The 18,956-nt window shown below is 48.0% G+C and overlaps 1 non-coding gene across 1 annotated transcript; it reads left to right on the top strand.

Moving 5' to 3' along the window:
* Positions 1–13,662: 13,662 nt before the first annotated feature.
* Positions 13,663–13,801, top strand: LOC136468279 (small nucleolar RNA Z247). Its single transcript, XR_010761795.1, has one exon. It is a non-coding gene; the product is annotated as a small nucleolar RNA Z247 (small nucleolar RNA).
* The last annotated feature ends 5,155 nt before the right edge of the window (positions 13,802–18,956 follow it).

The raw sequence follows: 18,956 nt of genomic DNA, 5'->3' as shown, positions 1-18,956 counted from the left end.
CACGGAACTGTAGTGGCACCCCGTATGTCCTGCACCCATTTCATCTCGGTAAGGGCTTCATACACTGTCCTTTTCCTTGCTTTGTTGTTGACTGATCCAAAAAGAGTAGGCACTAATTGATCCAGGCTCTTTAAGTGCAGCCACCTGTCAGTCTAAAAAATTGTGTTCTTGCCATTGCCAACTTCTGAGACAATGGCCACTCTAAAGAAAGCTTTGACCGCAGGGTGCACTTGGATCTGGAAAGCCGCCCAGGGCCTATCAGGTTCAGTTTTCAGCAGCCACAACCAGTGCATCCGGAGAGCCCATCCCAGCTGCTGCAGCTGGGAAATGCCAAGGCGAGTTCGTTATCAGTCATTAGTAATTTAGATTTCTATACTTCTTGCTTTCAAATTTAGGTTGTATAATTTTTATTCTCATTTGTGCAATTTCCAGTCATCAGGTCAGTCCGTGAATGATTTTTCTGACCCTGACCCTGATAAACTTCACCGGGTGATGCCGATGGTTCTACTTCTTGCACTAGATAAGCTCTAGCAGGTGATGCCGATGGTTCTACTTCTTGCACTAGAAAAACTTTCATACACTACTTTTTCCTCATCTCCTACAAGATTTACAGCTTTCCGCGGTGGTATTTGGATGCTTTTTTCTTATGTCACATACATCTCTTTTTTGTTTTAAATCAAGAGATAACTAACCATTTTTCAATTGAAGATGTTTTGTCAGATTTCTCAGTTAGTGAAGATGGATCATGGTCTTCCATGATTGGGCTGGAGATTTTATGCTAAAATCAGGAAGAAGCCAAGCATTATTTCACAATGTGGGTATTTCCCTCTGCATATAGAGAAGAACAATTACTTACTGAAGATGCCATTAGAATTTATCACTGCACCAAGTTCAGTATTTTAGTGCTGGCAACATAGACATTCACAGTTTCCCAATAGTTAGTATCTCAAAAGCTCTTACAATTTATTGTCCTGTCTATCAGTACACACAATTGTGATGTCAATGCAACATGTGCTGAATTTCTAAACATAACACCTTTTGTTTTGTAATTGAACTGGGATGAACTTTGTACAATGATTTAAAAAACAGTGAACCAATAAGATGATATTATTTTCTCATTTTATTTCACATTATTATCCATTATTTATATGAAATTTTCTCTCAATCTGCCGCTACTCTCTATGCTATCATGGTGGATGCTACATATAAAGTCTCAAGCTCCATAAATCCTCTTCCCCCTTTATAACACCACGATTCCCCCGCAGCAACGCGCGGGGTATCATCTAGTTTTTCATAGTAAACATGACGATTTTGATGAGTCATTAGTGACGCCGCCTGGCCGGGAGATTAAGGCTATACCTGTCAGGAAGTTGACTCGATGCTTCGATTATTGGTGGTAGTCTTAATCTCTCAGAAAGGAAAAAAAATAGTTAGTCGGCAAGATGGTGCTGTATTTATTTATACTCTAGAGCGACATATGTTTGTACAAAAAAAATACCTTAGATATTGGAACATGGTGCTGTATATTTATTTATACCACTACTCTAGAGTGACATGTGAGGACACCAGGTATATATGTATGATCGGTTAATGCTGTGACATCTACATCAATACGCTCTGACGATCACAAATGGCATGCAATGCAGAAGATCACAAATGGTGATATAGCATTTGACATGCTTCGGTTTTCATAAACTGAATGACTACAAGAACTTCTATTAATTACTTTCGCCATTTCTAAAGTACATAAAATTGAATTGTTTACGGGCCGTATGGTAAATAAAGTCGAGTTGTTTTAGTTTGGACCTGTCCCAAACTACAAAGTGACAGTCCAGGGCTCCAGGCGTCCAGCTATAAAAGGGAAATGCCTGAGGGCATGTGTCTGTCAGTTTTTGGGATTTACAACATAGACGGCTAAACAGACAGTTTATACAATCCATAGATAACTGCTGTCTAATTGGCTATCTACAAATCGTTTAAATACTTGCATGTAACCGTGATCAATCATGAATATTATTTCTATGTACCATTGTGCCGTGCAGTACATCCCGCGCGCGCCTAATGCAGAGACCATGAGCGCCCGTGTGGGATCCGAGCACGCCGTCGACTCGAGGGGGCGAGGTCGTACAGTGCAGCTGACCCCGTCGATTGGGCCTCGGAGCACGGGCCTTCATCGTCGCTTCGCGAGACGACGGGGAGACCGTCTCTAAGCAGAACGGAGGGGATTTTTGTAAACTTGCACAGATAGAGACGGGGAAAGGACTACCGCTGTACGTGCCCTGAGGGTTCGGAAGATGTGATGTGCTCTGCTCCTGCCTGGCTTTGCATTGTTGTCCTGCTTCCGGTTTCAGTGCTCATGAGCTCATCCGGCTCCATTCCGGCCTCGAGGCCCGAGATTGTATTCGGCATTGGAATCTCCGGAAAATTGTGGACAACCAGCCACCAGCGCACATCTACATGCTATACTCACTGGAGTAGCTTAAATGTTTTCTGCACCACGAGCTTTATAGGAAACCGCAACTTTGACAGTGGCAAGCAGCAAGTTAGGCGCTGATCCTGTCATGAAATGGCGACCACAATTGTCTGCAAAAAGAACATGGTCCGGTTTTTTTAATCCCCAGAATTAATGCATTTACCAGGGAGATAGACTTGGTTAGAAGAAAAGGATAGGTTTTCAATTTCGGTATTCAAAATTTTTCAGACATATGAAATTATCGAAATTCATGAAATTTCGCTGAGATTTGTATAGACTTTCAACAAAAGATATGATTTTCTAGAACTCTAAAAAAGATATGATTTTCTAAAAATTTTAAACCTAAACAAAATATTACCATGATGTATGACTACATACAAGAGTTTCAATTTAACAAGTTGATTAAAATTTGTAAAAACTAATAATACACAAATTTGGAAGTAAAAAATGTAGATTAATGATGTCATTAGACATTGGTACTAAAAACAAATTTCTAATATTTATACCTTTTATTAAAATTCTAGCATGTGGAGAAGGACGGCTCCATGTAGATTAATGAGGCACCAAATTTCAGTACCTAGATACTAATTACTTTGTGTACCTTACAAGTTATAAATTGTGATACCTCGTGGTACATCTTGGCATGACCCCTTGTTCATAGGTGCACATGCAGCTGAGCACTTACACTGTCAGAATTCAAGTTTTTGGTGTTGGATGGCTGCGACAAGAACACTATTTTTCCCCAATATCGACCGAGAAATTAAAAGGACTGCAGATAATATCGACTGAGAATTGCTTTCCAATCGAATGGACAAGTGCCACTATAAAAATGAGATGTGGTGATTGATGTCTCAATATATAGGCCCATGAACTACAGAGGAAACGATATAGCATTTCTTCGATTGCCACCCCACGTTGCTTGAATTGAATGTGCTTTTATTTAGTACTGCCCGGTTCATTCTCCATCCCTCTGTGCCGAGCGTGCTTATATTAGGCTCGTCGATGAGTAGGGAATTATAGGGATGCAATGCAAATCTCCTCCTGCCCAGCTTGTGTTGGTAGCTTCTTGTACGTTTCTCTGCCCAGGTAGCTCATCGTCTGTTCGTGTTATAGCTTATTAGGTAGATAGGTTTGGGAGTCACCTAGAATTTTGACATAGATCCATGCGTCCTTCGTGGACCGCAGCTGTCTCGTCCTCGCCACGCAGCTCGATTCTAGGCCACAGGTCGAGGTGACGCTGCTAAGATGCAGGCTCTAGTAAGCACCGCTGTAGTCCCTGGTGGATTGTGGACTGCAGATCCCTTGCGGGTTGGCCGCTGGCGGCACACGGCAAACCGCACACTAATGTGTCAGCTAATCCAATGTATTTCTTGTGTGAACACAGCAAGAAAGGCGGTGTCGAACTGGCCCCCTGCTGTGACACTGTAGCGCTGCAGGTGCAGGCGCCGCACCGCTCACCTGCAGCACTGTAGGAACAGACAGTGGTCGACGCAGAGTTAGCCCTGTTAGGTTATCTAGTTACTGTTGCAGCATGTGCGCTGTGCTAGGACTAGATAGATAGAGTTGTATAAATGGACATACACGCAACTCAGTAAAGAGAGTTCAGATTTACCATCTCACAGACAGGGCTTTGGCCAACGCTGGTGTCTTGTATTGTGCGTGCTTGCTCTGTTCTCCCTTCTTCTTCTAGCTCTGGTCGTAGTGCGTGGCACGGACAACATCTACTCGTGGTCGGCACGACTAGTGGGTGCTCGGCAAGATCGGTTGAGTGGTTCACTCGCCTGAGGCGGTGATCCAGTGGGCCAACAAGTGGTATCAGAGCGCCAGAGTGCCGTCGCCAGTCTAACTGATGGCGACGACAGGCGGTTCGGAGTTGGGCGACAGCAGTGGCACTGCTATGGCTGCCCAGCCACGAGAGGAGGTCGTTGTTCGCACGGTGCGGGAGGTCAGCGGCACCAATTGGCCGACGCTGACTCACACCAACTATGGAGAGTGGTCGGTGACCATGAAGGTCAAGCTCAGAGCCCGACGGCTCTAGAATGCTGTTGACAAGGGCACCGACAATGAGGAAGATGACATGTCAGCATTAGAGACTATCCTCGCTGCTGTACCGACGGAGTACAGGGAGTCGTTGGGGGTGAAGATCTCGGCTAAGGAGCCGTGTGAGGCTATTGCGGCAATGCGCGTCGGTTCCGACTGCGCAAAGAAGGCGACGGCCTAGCTTCTGAAGCAGGAGTACGCCCTCCTCAAGTTCAAGGATGGTGAAACGGTGGAGGATTTCTCCCTCTGCCTGCAGACGCTCATCAGCAAGCTGAAGAGCCACGACGTCACCATCGACGAAGAAGAGGCGGTCTCCAAGTACCTCCACTCCGTTCCGGTGAAGTACATCCAGATCGCTCTCTCCATAGAGACGATGCTGGACTTGTCCACCCTCACAATTGAGGATGTGATAGGCCATCTACGGGCGGTGGACGAATGCCTGGAGCAGGCAACAGCAACGAAGGACAGCAGGAAACTCCTGCTGACGGAAGAGGAGTGGGCTGCTTGGAGGAACTCCGGGAAGGCAGCCTCCTCCAGTCGCGGTGGCAAGGGCAAGCACCGCGACAGGGCTTCTTCGGAGAAGAAGCAGGTCGACCCCAACGCCTGCCGGCGTTGCGGGAAGATGGGCCATTAGGCACGAGAGTGCCCAAATCGCAAGCAGGAGAAGAAGGCTCAGGCTCATCTGGCGCAAGCCGATGATGAGGATGAGGCCACTATCCTGATGGCGACGTTCTGTGCACTGCACGACGTCAAGGCCGAGGAGAGGAAAGAGGCGACGATGGTGGAAGGACCTGGGAGGGCTCTGAAGACCGTCAACCTCGACGAACCACACATCCAAGTTCACCTCGGGCGTGTGGGCGTCGACCAGGAGCAGCAGTGGTATCTGGACTCTGGTGCCAGCAACCACATGACGGGCTCCAAGGAATCCTTCTCTGGGCTCGACGACAATGTTACCGGTACGGTGAAGTTTGGTGATGGCTCAAGGGTGGCTATCCAAGAGAGCGGCACCATCATCTTCAGATGCCAGAACGGGGAGCACCACGCGCTAACGGATGTATATTACATCCTGCAGCTGTGTTCAAGCATCATCAGCATTTGTCAGCTGGATGAGCGCGGTAGCGAGGTTCTAATCAAGGACAGTGTCCATAGGATCAGGGACCAGAAGCAGTGACTTCTTGCCAAGGTGAAGAGGTCCCTAAACCGGTTGTACTTGCTCGACCTGAAGGTAGAGCAGCCGGTGTGCCTGGCAGTAAGGCACTCCGAGGAACCGTGGATGTGGCATGCCTGGTTTGGATATCTCAGCTTCGACGCGCTTGGCCGGCTGGGGCAGATGGTCTGAGGGCTACCCCACATCAAGCACGGAGGCGAGCTATGTGACAGCTGCCTGGCCAAGAAGCAGAGGAGGCTACCTTTCCCAAAGGCGGCCAAGTATCACGTGGAGGAAGCTCTCGAGCTCATTCACGGTGACCTCTACGGGCCGATCACGCCTGCTACATGCGGTGGTTGGCGGTACTTCCTCCTGCTCGTGGATGATTGCAGTCGCTACATGTGGCTGCAACTCCTGACGAGCAAGGACGAAGCGGCGGGGGCGATCAAGAAGTTCAAGATGCGTGTGGAGGCCGAGAGCGGCAAGAAGCTCCACGTGCTGAGGACTGATCGTGGTGGTGAATTCACTTCGGTGGAGTTCGCTGCGTACTGCGCGGATCAGGGTGTGGGGCAACACCACACCGCGCTGTACTCGCTACAACAGAATGGCATGGTGGAGAGGCAGAACCAGACGGTGGTCGGCATGGCCCAATCCATGATGAAGGCCAAATGGATGCCGACAAAGTTCTAGGGAGAGGCGGTGACCACGGCGGTGTTCATCCTCAACCGCGCTCCGACCAAGGCCCTGACGGGCAAGACACCATTCGAAGCTTGGTATGAGTGCAAGCTGAACGTGTCCTTCCTCCAGACATTTGGTTGCATCGGCCACGTCAGGAAGACGAAGCTGAACCTCACCAAGCTAGAGGACAGGAGCACACCCATGGTGTTCCTGGGCTACGCGGAGGGTACCAAGGCGTATCGACTCTATGACCCACGCGGAGACAAAGTTCTTGTCTCGCGTGACGTCATGTTCGACGAGAATGCGGCTTGGGACTGGAGCAGTCCGAGCATGGGGGAAGCTGGCGGCTTCACCAACACCTTCGTCGTCGAGCACTTGGTCATCCACAGCAGTGGAGATGCTGCGGAACAGGTGCCAAGCACTCCGAGACAAGAGCCGAGCACTCTGGCAGTAGAGTCGAGCACTTCTAGGGCAGTGCTGAGCACTTTGGGAGGGATGTCGAGCATGCCAGGAGTGGAGCCAGGAGGTTCTGCAGTGGTGGTGACCACTTCAGAATGGGTGCCAAGCACTCTCGTGGCGGAGCCAAGACGTCTTGCAGTGGTGCCGACTACTCGAAGACTGAGGCTGGACACTCCTACAATGTGGCCGAACACTGTAGGAGTAATGACGAGCTATCCAGAAGCAGTGCTGAGCACGTCAAGTGCTATGCCGAGCACTCCGGTGGAACAGGGAACTCCATCGATGCCGATCGAGTTCGCCTCACCTCCATGTGACATCACTAAGTTTGTGGACGCCTACCACGAAGGTGAGGAGTTGAGGTTCCACAGGCTGGACGACATCGTCGGCGGTACAGGTCCCTCAGGTCTAGCGAGCAGGCTGCTCAATGACGCAGAGCTGCTACTCATTAGTGCAGAGGAACCACCCACATTCACGCTAGCCGAGCGTGATGGAAACTAGTGACGGGCGATGCTGGAGGAGATAAAGGCGATCGAGGAAAATGAGACTTGGCAGCTCGTTGATGCACCTCCAGGATGCCGTCCGATCAGCCTAAAGTGGGTGTACAAGGTCAAAAGGGACGAGCTCGGTGCCATTGTCAAGCACAAGGCACGCCTCGTTGCCCGAGGCTTTGTATAGCGCGAGGGCATAGACTTCGAGGAGGTCTTTGAGCTAGTAGCGCGCATGGAGTCGGTCCATTTGCTACTTGCTTTGGCAGCAGCAAACGACTGGTGCGTCCATCACTTGGACGTTAAATCAGCCTTCCTCAACAGCGAGCTGGCAGAAACGGTCTTCATCAGGCAACCTCTAGGATTCGCCATCAAGGGAGAGGAGCATAGGGTGCTCTGACTGCGCAAAGCGCTCTATGGGCTGCGGCAAGCCCCTCGAGCATGGAACGCCAAGCTTGACACCACGCTGGGCAAGCTTGGGTTTCAAAGGTGCGCAACCGAGCACGCACTCTACACGCGATGATAGGGGAAGGAGGAGCTCGTGGTCGGCGTGTATGTGGATGACTTAATCATCACCGGCGCGCGCACGGAGGACATCAACAGCTTCAAGCGTGAGATGGTAGCTCGTTTTCGAATGAGTGATCTCGACGCACTCTCCTACTACCTCGGCATCAAGGTGAGACAGGGGAAGGAGAAACTCACGCTCGGTCAGGGCGCGTATGTGGCAGAACCTCCTAAGTTATAGGGCCCACATGCACCTATCACTGTCTGACGACCTTTGACATTTATGCATATGTTTCCATTAACTTAAAAAGACTGTCGGGTGTCCTCGGGGAACCCCGAATCATCCACGATTTCCGAGCAGGATCACGTTACAGAGTCATTGCAGTATTACAACATTTATTCAAATATCCACACCAGAGTAAAAATAGCGAAAGTCTTATGATAACATAGTTTACAAACCAGTTGTTTCAAACCTTACAAACTAAGTTCGATAATTATTACAAACCATAGTAGTAGTGGAGTGGCATATTTAACATATACATAACACACAAAATAAACATCCTACCTAAGGATCACACATTTACTTCTCATCGTCAGAACGAACGATAGTCATGCAGCACGATCCAAAACAGATCTGCTCATGAGGCTCACCTGCAACAAGGGTCAACGAACCCTAAGTACAAAAGTACTCAACAAGACTTAACCGAAATAAGAACTGATAAACTTAGGAATGTAGGCTCAGGGATTCAAGGTATAGCTTTAACAATGATCAAAGTTCTTTTGCGTAAAAGCTCTTTTAACAAAATTCTTTATATAGAAAACTTCATAAGAATTATATACAAAGCTGACACGATCCGTGCTGAGATCATGAAACTTTATATCCAACACCTTCACAAGCCTTATTCAAGTTCCAGTTATTAATACTACGATGACGAACAGTGAGTTGAGTCTCCATAACCGAGGAGCAACGACGATTCGAACCGATTAAAACCCAGCTGGGAATTCCAGACCACACGACATGTGTATGTCCCCGACCTACATATACCAACCTATCCTCGGATCCTCTAAAACAAGAATAGGTCCGTGCCACCCGAGAATACAGTACTCCACCATTCCAGCCCATGGCCACGTGGGTACACGCTACTCTCGCCATCTCTCCACTCCCAGTGCGTGAGTAGCCATTCTCATAATAGAATAGCTGAGCAAAGGCTTACCGGAGTATGTGGTTAGTACTACAAATTCTCACCTCATGCAATTCAACAACGGACGTGCCTTAATCGACACAGGTGGAAAGACCCCGCTCACAAGACCTCCATGTCTGGTGGCTCACACTCACCGAGTCCGCCCGGTCTAGATTTATTACTCCACATTCCCATATCACATGCTAACATAATTAACCAATGTTCTATTTAAAACTTGCAGGTGGCAGGTAATCACCCGACTTTCATCGTTCTACGCATACCTAAGCAAAACTAGGCATATACGAGTTTAAAACTGGTAATATGGTAAATATGGAATAACAAGGGTGGTAATGCACCAATTAGGCTCTTACTTAACTCCTAATCACTTAATGCAGTAACAGAAAGCAAAAGCAAAATTAATTTATAAAACAGAAGGTAGGGTTGTATGCATCCGGGGCTTGCCTTCGTTGACGGAAAAGTCCGGTTCCTGCGACGTTTCACAAGTATTTGATCCGACCTCCACAGACGGATTAACCTCCTCAACAACTTGATTAACTACCACATGTTCATCTTCGTTCACTACACGTAATAACAATGCCATGTTTAACATGATGCGGAATACGAAACATGATGCTCGATGATGGATACAAAAATTAACAATTTGAATACAACTTTCCTTCGCGGTACAGTTGCAAGTCAAACAACTACATCTTTTTCATAACACATACATCAATTGCCAAGGATCATTATCAACTAATGACCCAAGGTCATCACTCAATCCAAAATTTCAAACAAAACCTAAATCATCAAATGTTACTATTTGTTTTTATGAATTAATTATTTAATTCAAAATTATGAAATAAATCAACTTATTTTAATTGAGCTCAAAATTTTAGTAAATGTTCATTACATGGTAAGTAAGTGGCAAAACAAATTTCATAATTTTTGGACAATTAAATAAGCCTAGAAAAATCATGGAAATCCATTTATTAATAAATTGAGCAATTTTTATCACATTCAAATAGTACTGAAAAACATTATTTCATATTTTTATTAAATACTATACATCACAGAGAAGTCACACAAAAATTTTCATAATTTTTGGAGCTCTAAATAAATCTACACAAAAATAACAAATTGCATCACTATTCATTCAAATCTAAAAATAGAAAAATCCATTTGAACGGTGAGTCACTGACAACGGGTCCCACCTGTCATCCCTAACCTCGCACGTTTGACCACGACGGCGACGGCGCTGACCGACGTAAACTCATCGACGGTGAGTCCACTGGCAACGGCCAAAGTACCAAAATGATCACCAAGACTAGGCGCATCGATTGACGTCCCTATCAGCACTGATTATAGCCCTATACTAGCTCGTCGTCGGCCATGGTGGACGCGCTGGCATGGCAGCGCTACGCCGGCGGCGTGCAACTGGTAGAGCTCAAATAGATGGCCTAGGAAGCACCAGTGGCTCACCCCAAACGCATTGAAGCAAGGAGCGAGGTCGGAGAAGCAACAGAGAGGCGTGACGACGATCACGGTGATCACGGTGGAGCAAAGATCGTCGGTGAGGAAGAACCGGTGACTGCAGTGGTCAAAATGAGCAACCAACTATGGATTAAGTACCATAGCATCGAAATGAAATGGAATCAACCAAAACCAGGGACGAAGATGCACTGTGGAGCTCTGGCCGCGACGAATCATGCTCGACGGAGGAGTTGCCGGCCGCGAGGAAGAAGACAATGCAACTCGAGTTCCCGACGAAGACAAGCCGAATTGGTGGGTTGGCTGGATGCGCAAGGAGTAAGCGAAGCTGGAACTAGCTTATCAGCGACGGTGGAGCACAACAACGATGGCGCGGGCTCACCGGAGATGAGCAAGGCGACGGGAAAAACAGAGCAAGAAGAAAGGGCAAAGACGACGGCGGCTCAGGCTATAAAGGGGGCCAAGAAGCTCGAGGAAGCTGTGCTGTGGCCTTCACCACGCCAGCGTGACGCCAAAATGGCCATGACCGCGCCTGGAACGCCGAAGAAGGAAACGCCGGCAATGTAGCTTCGGCGGTGGACACTGTTCCCAAAAATTATAGATTTGCCATTCACCAAATTTCACAAATTACTCCCAAATTTTCATAACAACTCAAAAATCTCCAAAAACTAAAGTTGTTCAAAATCAAAAGTTCTACAACTTTGCTTTTGAAACCATACCCAAATTCGGCCTACATTTTGAAATGAACTTTTGAATTTAAAGCGGGGATATTTAAGGAATTTTGCCTTTTTAAATAACTTCAAATTTTACTAAACAACTTGAAAAACTCCAAAAACAAACTTTTCTTAACTTGTCAAGCTCTAAACTTTTGCTTTTGGACTCAACCCCAAAATATGCTTAGATTTTGAAATGGATTTTCATGGTAGGATTTAAATATTGAAAATCAGGGTTTTCGGAGTTTCAAATCAATACAAAGATTTCAAACTTGATTCAAACAATACCAAGCAATGCTTATAACATAAATGTAAACTTATTTTAGTGAATGCATACAAAGTGTTTAATATGACCAATTGCCTTGCAATGCATATGATGACATGACAGTTTTAGTATTTAAACACCCGGGGTGTTACAGCGTATGCCTCCAAGCTATTGGAGAGGAGCGGCATGGTGGAGTGCAAGCCATGCGTGACTCCGATGGAGGAGCGACTGAAGCTGACGAAGGCTAGTACTATGGCAAAGGTGGATGCGACACTCTACCGGAGCATCGTCGGTGGTCTACGCTACCTAGTCCACACGAGGCCAGACATTGCGTTCACCATGGGCTACGTTAGTCGCTTCATGAAAGATCCTAGAGAGGATCACTGGACTGCGGTGAAGCGGCTACTATGCTACATAAAGGGGACGGTGAATCAAGGAATCATCTTCCCAAAGACCGGCGGGAGTAGGCTGTAGCTCACGGTGTTCAGCGATGTAGACATGGCGGGGGACATCGACGGATGACGGAGCACCTCTGGCATGCTCGTCTTCCTTGGGTCAGCCCCAATTTCATGGCTATCGCTGAAACAAAAGATGGTGGTGCTATCTACGTGCGAGGCAGAGTACATAGCAGCGGCCATAGCGGCGTGCCAAGTTGTGTGGCTATGCCGACTGCTGGGCGAGCTGACCGGCGTGGAAGCTCACCCACCAGCACTGATGGTGGACAACTAGCCCACCATCGCCCTCGCGAAGAATCCAGTTTTGCATGACCGGAGTAAACACATCGACATGAAGTTCCACTTCCTCAAGGACTGTGTCGATGGAGGGCAGATCATCATCGAGTTTGTCGAAATTGGTTGGCAGCTCACGGACGTCCTCACCAAGCCGCTCGAACGACTTCAACTCATAGAGCTGAAGGAGATGATCGGCATGGAGGGGGTACAAGGTTTAGCAGTAGGATTAGGGGAACATTATTAGCTAATCCACTGTATTCCTTGTGTGAACACAGCAAGGGAAGGCGGTGTCGAACTGGCCCCCTGCTATGACACTATAGCGCTGTAGGTGCAGGCGCCGCACCGCTCACCTGTAGCACTGTAGGAACAGGCAGTGGCCGATGCAGAGTCAGCCCTGTCAGGTTATCTAGTTACTGTTGTAGCATGTGTGCTGTGCTAGGACTAGATAGATAGAGTTGTATAAATGGACATACACGACAACTCAGTAAAGAGAGTTCAGATTTGCCATCTCACAGACAGGGCTTTAGCCAACGCTAGTGTCTTGTATTGTGTGTACTTGCTCTGTTCTCCCTTCTTCTTGTTCTTCTAGCTCTGGTCGTAGTGCGTGGCATGGACAACGTCTACTCGTGGTTGGCACGGCTAGTGGGTGCTCGGCAACACTAGTGGGTGCTCGGCAAGATCGGCTGAGTGGTTCACTCGCCTGAGCCGGTGATCCAGTGGCCAACATAATGAAGCTGTCGAAGTAGGAGGATCGGAGCAGTAGCGGTGTTAGACGATAGGTTGTTATCCTATCCTCGGTTGTTAGCGTGTATCTAGAATATCTTGGCTTGCAGTCCAAGATGGGAGTTTGTTACTCCGTGTAATCTATCTTGTTGTAATCTACTTTGCTGTACAAGCCATCTAGGGCTTCCTGATCTATATTAACATGCAGCTGAGTACCTAGAGAGGTATCTCGTTCCACACATTTCCACATGGTATTCAGAGCCCTCTTCCTAAAGGAACTCGAACGTGGCGTCCCAATCTTCATCCACTGCGTCTGTTGATCCTTTGCTCGGCTGTCCCATGAGCGAGAAGATCATGTGCTCCATTCACATGATGTGGCGTGCCCAAGTGCTATCAGCACTGAGGAGTACCCAACTCGCTGGGCACATTAGCTCAGCAACGGAGGCTCCATCAGTGTTCCTCGCCACCACGGGCGATGAGAAAGGGAAGGACACCAAGCCTACTCCAAACCCAGAGTACATATGAGAACTGGTTCATGAAGGACCAGACCGTCCTCAACTACCTCCTCTCCAACCTCTCACATGAGATCAGGTCTCCACTGCTAAGACTGTTGTGGTTGCTTGGGCGGCCATAGAGGGGATGTTCGTTGCCCACCCGTGTGCATGTGGTCAGCACTTGCATGGTGCTGGCGATGGCGTCCAACGGAGCGCCCACGATCAATGAATATTTCTCGAAGATGAAAGGGTTAGCAGATGAGATGGCATCTGCTGGCCATCGACTTGAAGACGAGGAGCTTGTCTCCTATATTCTCACCAGGCTTGACATGGAGTTCAACCCGGTGGTGTCTACTGTGGCTGCGCAAGTTGAGCCCATTTCAGTGGATGAATTGTATACACAACTCATTAGCTTCGAACAGCGGATGGAGCTCCACGCTGGGGGATCTCACTCCTCGGCAAATGTGGCATCCAAGGGAGGTCACAAGAATGGCGGCTTCTCCCATGGCTGTGGAGGAGGTCGTGGATCTGGCGGACGTGACTAGAGGGACGGTTGTGGTGGTAGCCATGCTCAGGGTAGCTCCTCCTCTGACGTGACCTGCCAACTGTGCGGGAAGGAGGGGCATATGGTGCCGCATTGCTACAAGAGGTTTGATGCTTCTGTCAGTGTTTGAGGACCGATAACTCGTCATGGGGTTACCCGGGACGATGGTTGGTGGGCCTTGATATATGCTGAACTCGGCGGTCAACGCAAGAGACAGACGATTTATACTGGTTCAGGACGCAATAAGCGTAATACCTTAGTCAAGTGTGGCGTGTGGTCTTTTTGTGTTGGATTGGTTTGTGTGATTGTGTTGGTACATCTGTTGTCTCATGGCTACCGATCTAGGGAGCCCTGCCCTCCTTTATATAGTCCAAGGGGGCAGATTCCTTGTTGGTTACAATAGAGGAGTCCTAGTAGGATTACAGGATAGCAATGTTACTTGGATTACATGCAGAGAATCCTAGTCGGACTAGATTTTCTCTCTTCCTTACGGGGTACCCGAGGACTATGTCCCACAGCCTCCTTCACTAGCCCCCATAGAAGAGTGCGTCCTCAGCCACAACATCCTACGGGATTGATAGCAACTGGTACATGGATACTGGCGCCATAGATCATGTCGCCGGTGAATTGGAGAAGCTGACCGTCCATGACAAGTATCACGGCGACGAGCAGGTCCACATGGCAAGTGGGACATGTATGAGAATTAATCATGTTGGTCATAGCACCTTGCATTCCCTAGTCAATAAACTTCATCTCAACAATATACTTCATGTCCCTAATGCCAACAAAAGCCTTGTTTTCGTCAATCGCCTTGCATGTGATAATAATAGTTTTCTTGAATTTCATCCGGATCGTCTTTTCATCAAGGAACAGGTAACAAGGAGGACTCTCCACAGAGGCTGATGTGAGGGCGACCTCTATCCTTTGAAGCCACATCCGAATAAACAAGTGCATGGCGTCTTCAGGCCCACCACTTCCTTGTGGCACCATAGACTAGGACATGCTTCCACTCCCATAGTCCAGCAAGTTCTTAGTCGACACAAGCTTCCTTTATTAGAGATTTGAATAATTATGTGATATGTGATGCATGTCAGTAGGGCAAAAGTCACCAATTGCACTATCCCAAATCTACTAGTGTTTCATCTAGTCCTTTGGACCTTGTCTTTTCAGATGTATGGGGACCGGCTCCAACTTCTGTTGGCCGACATGATTATTATGTGAGCTTCATTGACGATTACAACAAATTTTCCTAGATTTCTTTGTTGCATCATAAGTCCGAGGTGTTTCGTTGTTTCCATGATTTCCAAAACTTGGTAGAAAGACAATTTAATCGTAAAATCCATGCGGTTCAAACTAATTGGGAGGGGAGTATCAGTCCTTAAATTAATTCTTCACGCACATCGGCATTTCTCATCATGTCTCTTGTCCCCACACCGACCAACAAAATGGGTCTGTCGAGCGCAAACATTGACACATTGTCGAAGTAGGCCTGTCCCTTCTCGCACATGCATCCATGCCACTAAAATTTTGGGATGAAGCTTTTCTTACTGCCGTGTTTCTCATCAATCGCCTTCCCTCTAGAGTCATCAACAATGAAACTCCCTATGAGCGTCTTCTTGGTAGTCCACCAGATTATACATTCTTACGATCGTTTGGTTGTGATGTGTGGCCAAATCTTTGGCCCTACAACTCCAAGAAGCTTCAATTTAGATCCAAGCGTCGTGTCTTCCTAGGATATAGCAATCTACACAAAGGATTCAAGTGCTTGGATCCCTTAGAGGGGTGTGTGTATGTTTCTAGGGATGTGGTATTTGATGAGAACGTGTTTCCCTTTGCCTCACTTCGTCCCAATGCTAGTGCCCGGCTTCGTGCAGAATTAGCACTCCTTCCTGATATCCTTCTTAATCCTTTTGCTGACTTTGGGGATGCATCTTTGCATGATCAAACAGTGGTTAATTCTGTGCTACTAATGTTGTGTCTAGTTCTCCAGTTGTTGTGGATGTCACAGGAACAAACATGGCTGTCTTTGGTGAAGAAACAGGGGAGATCCATCCATATTTCATGTGTTCCCCGTCGGGAGGCAGAACCAGCGCGTGGCCCCATGCTGATTCGCTTGGACCACCTGCGGATTCTCCTGCACCTGCGATGCAATCATCATCGGGATCGGCGGCGCCAACAAACTTGTCTCCGAGTGTGTCGGGGCCGGGATCCTCTGTGCCTGTCCCACCTCAGCCAGTGTCGGTGGCCTCTGGTCCGCTGCCGCAGATGGATCAAAGCGTGGGGGAGCGACTTCCCAGGATGATTCGCTTGGGTCCGGTGCGGCAGGTGCTCCTGTGGCGCAGGATGTTGCATCTGCTGATGGAGTTGCAGCGGAGCAGCACCGGCCTTCTACACGGCTTCAGCAAGGTATACACAAACCCAAAATACATACTGATGGTATGGTTCGCTGGTATATGGCAAGCACGTCTGCTACAGAGGAACTAACTACTGTTGCTGAAGCATTTGGAGATGAGAGATGGGTATTGGCAATGAACAATGAGTATACTGCCTTGCTGCGTAACAAGACATGGCATCTTGTGCCACCTCCGAAAGGCAAGAACATCATTGGATGTAAGTGGGTCTATAAAGTGAAGAAAAAGGTAGATGATACCATCGATAGGTACAAGGCATGGTTTGTTTAGCAAAGGGCTAAAGTAGCGGTATGGACTTGACTATGAGGACACGTTTAGTCCTATAGTTAAAGCCGCTACAATTCGGATCATTTTGTCCATTGCTGTCTCAAAAGGGTGGTCATCACTTCGTCAACTTGATGTGCAAAACGCTTTCCTTCATGGTGTGCTTGAGGAGGAAGTGTATATGCATCAACCGCCCGGGAGCCATTTATGGACTTAAACAAGCTCCACGTGCCTGGTATGCAAGATTATGCAGCAAGCTTGCTTGTAGAGTTGGGTTTCTCTCCATTCAAGGCAGACACCTCGTTCTTCTACTATAACAAAGGGAGACATACTTTGTTTGTGTTGGTGTATGTTGATGATATTATCGTGGCAAGTTCTTTACAGGAGGCAACTAACGCTTTGCTCAAGGACCTTGAGCGTGAGTTTGCCCTCAAGGATCTGGGTGATCTGCACTACTTTCTTGGCATAGAAGTAAAGAGATCCAAGGAAGGCTTGATCATGTCCTAAGAGTGGTATGCTACTGATGTTGTGAAGCGTGCTGGTATGGACAAGAGTAAGCCAGTTGATACTCCCTTGTCTGTCACAGAAAAATTGAGTGCTACAGAAGGAGTTGTTCTTGGACCTGAAGATGCATCAAAGTATAGAAGCATAGTAGGAGCCTTGCAATACCTTACTCTTACGTGCCCAGATATCTCTTTTGCGGTAAATAAGGTTTGCCATTTCTTGCATGCACCTATACCACTATACATTGGAGTGCGGTCAAGATCGAGGATTCTGCGGTATATACATGGAATTTTGAGTCTGGGATTGAAGTTTAGACGATCTAATTCCATGTTGGTCAATGCTTTTTCAGATGTCGATTGGGCAGGATGAGTTGATGATCGTAGTCTACATGTGGGTTCGCCGTGTTCCTTGGGCCTAATCTGATTTCATGGAATGCTAGAAAACAAGCAACAGTGTCTCGGTCTAGCACTGAAGCTGAATACAAGGCGTTGGCCAATGCTACTTCAGAGATGATGTGGATCCAAAATTAAGTTGCTCACTGTGTTAAGAATTCATCATTCTCAAGTGGCTCGGCTGTGGTGTGACAATATTGGTGCCACTTATTTGTTAGCCAATCCAGTCTTTCATGCTAGAACTGAACACATTGAGATTATTTCCATTTTGTTCAAGAGAGGGTAGCCCCGAAGCTGCTTGATATATGATTCAATCATTCCAGTGATCAGCTTGCTGATGGATTCACAAAACCTATTAGCACCGCCAAGATGGAGTTTCGTGTCAATCTCAACCTTGTAAGTGGCTGAGATGGAGGGGGGGGGGGGGGGGGGGGGGGGGTTGTTAGACGATAGGCTGTTATCCCATCCTCGGTTGTTAGCTTTTATCTAGAATATCTTGGCTTGCAGTCCAAGATGGGAGTTTGTTACTCCGTGTAATCTATCTTGTTGTAATCTACCTTGTACTACAAGTCATCAGGGGCTTCCAGATCTATATTAACATGCAGCCGAGTACCTAGAGAGGTATCTCGTTCCACACATTTCCTGAAGCGGCTCGAGCTTTTAGCCACCAGATGTTAGATGCGCTGCTGGTTCTAAACATTATTAGGTATATGTTTTTTCTCTTGAGACAATGGTATATGATCCCTTTCTATCCCAGGTTTCAATTTAGAAAAATGATGTCCCGTAGTCTACAACCCAACTTCTTAATCACATATTCTATCCGCTGCAAATTATAAGTCGTTGTAAGTTTTATAGATATGGAACGGAGGGAGTAGACCTGGCTGCAAATGGACACATGAAGGACGTGTTGCCAATGTGTCTAGCTCTGTTCACTATACTACTCAAATCTTTTCAGAGGTAGGCCAAATAGATTAACCGAGGCGGGCATCACAACCGCCTCGGTCCAAACGTCATGGTAAATCAATCTCTCCTGAGTCGGTTAAAATGCCTGGCTGCCTCGGAAAATCGAAAAAAAGAAAAAAGCCGCAGCCCACTGGGCCTCGATCAGGGCCTCACGCCGCTGCCCCTGCAAGCTCCCCGTCGCCGCCCCTGCACTCTCCCCATCGCCCGATCTGCCGCCGGGGAAGCCGGATCTAGCCTCCACGCGCGAACCGCTGCCTGATCTGCCGCCGGGGAACCCGGATCCAGCCTCCACGCTCGAGCCGCCGCCTGATCCGCGCCCTTAGGGAGGGAGAAGAGGGAGTCGACACCTGATCCGGCCTCCCCACCACCGGGTCCAGCCTCCCCGTGCACGCCGCCTCCGGATCCGTAGAGCTAGGGGAGGGAGAAGAGGGAGCCGCCGTATCTACACCGCCGCTGCTCCGCTCGCTGGAGGGAGAGGGAGGCCGCGCCGCCGGAGG

The sequence above is a fragment of the Miscanthus floridulus genome, chromosome 7 (genome assembly GCF_019320115.1).
Source record: "Miscanthus floridulus cultivar M001 chromosome 7, ASM1932011v1, whole genome shotgun sequence".
Classification (NCBI taxonomy): domain Eukaryota; kingdom Viridiplantae; phylum Streptophyta; class Magnoliopsida; order Poales; family Poaceae; genus Miscanthus; species Miscanthus floridulus.
This window is presented reverse-complemented; position numbering and strand designations above follow the sequence as displayed.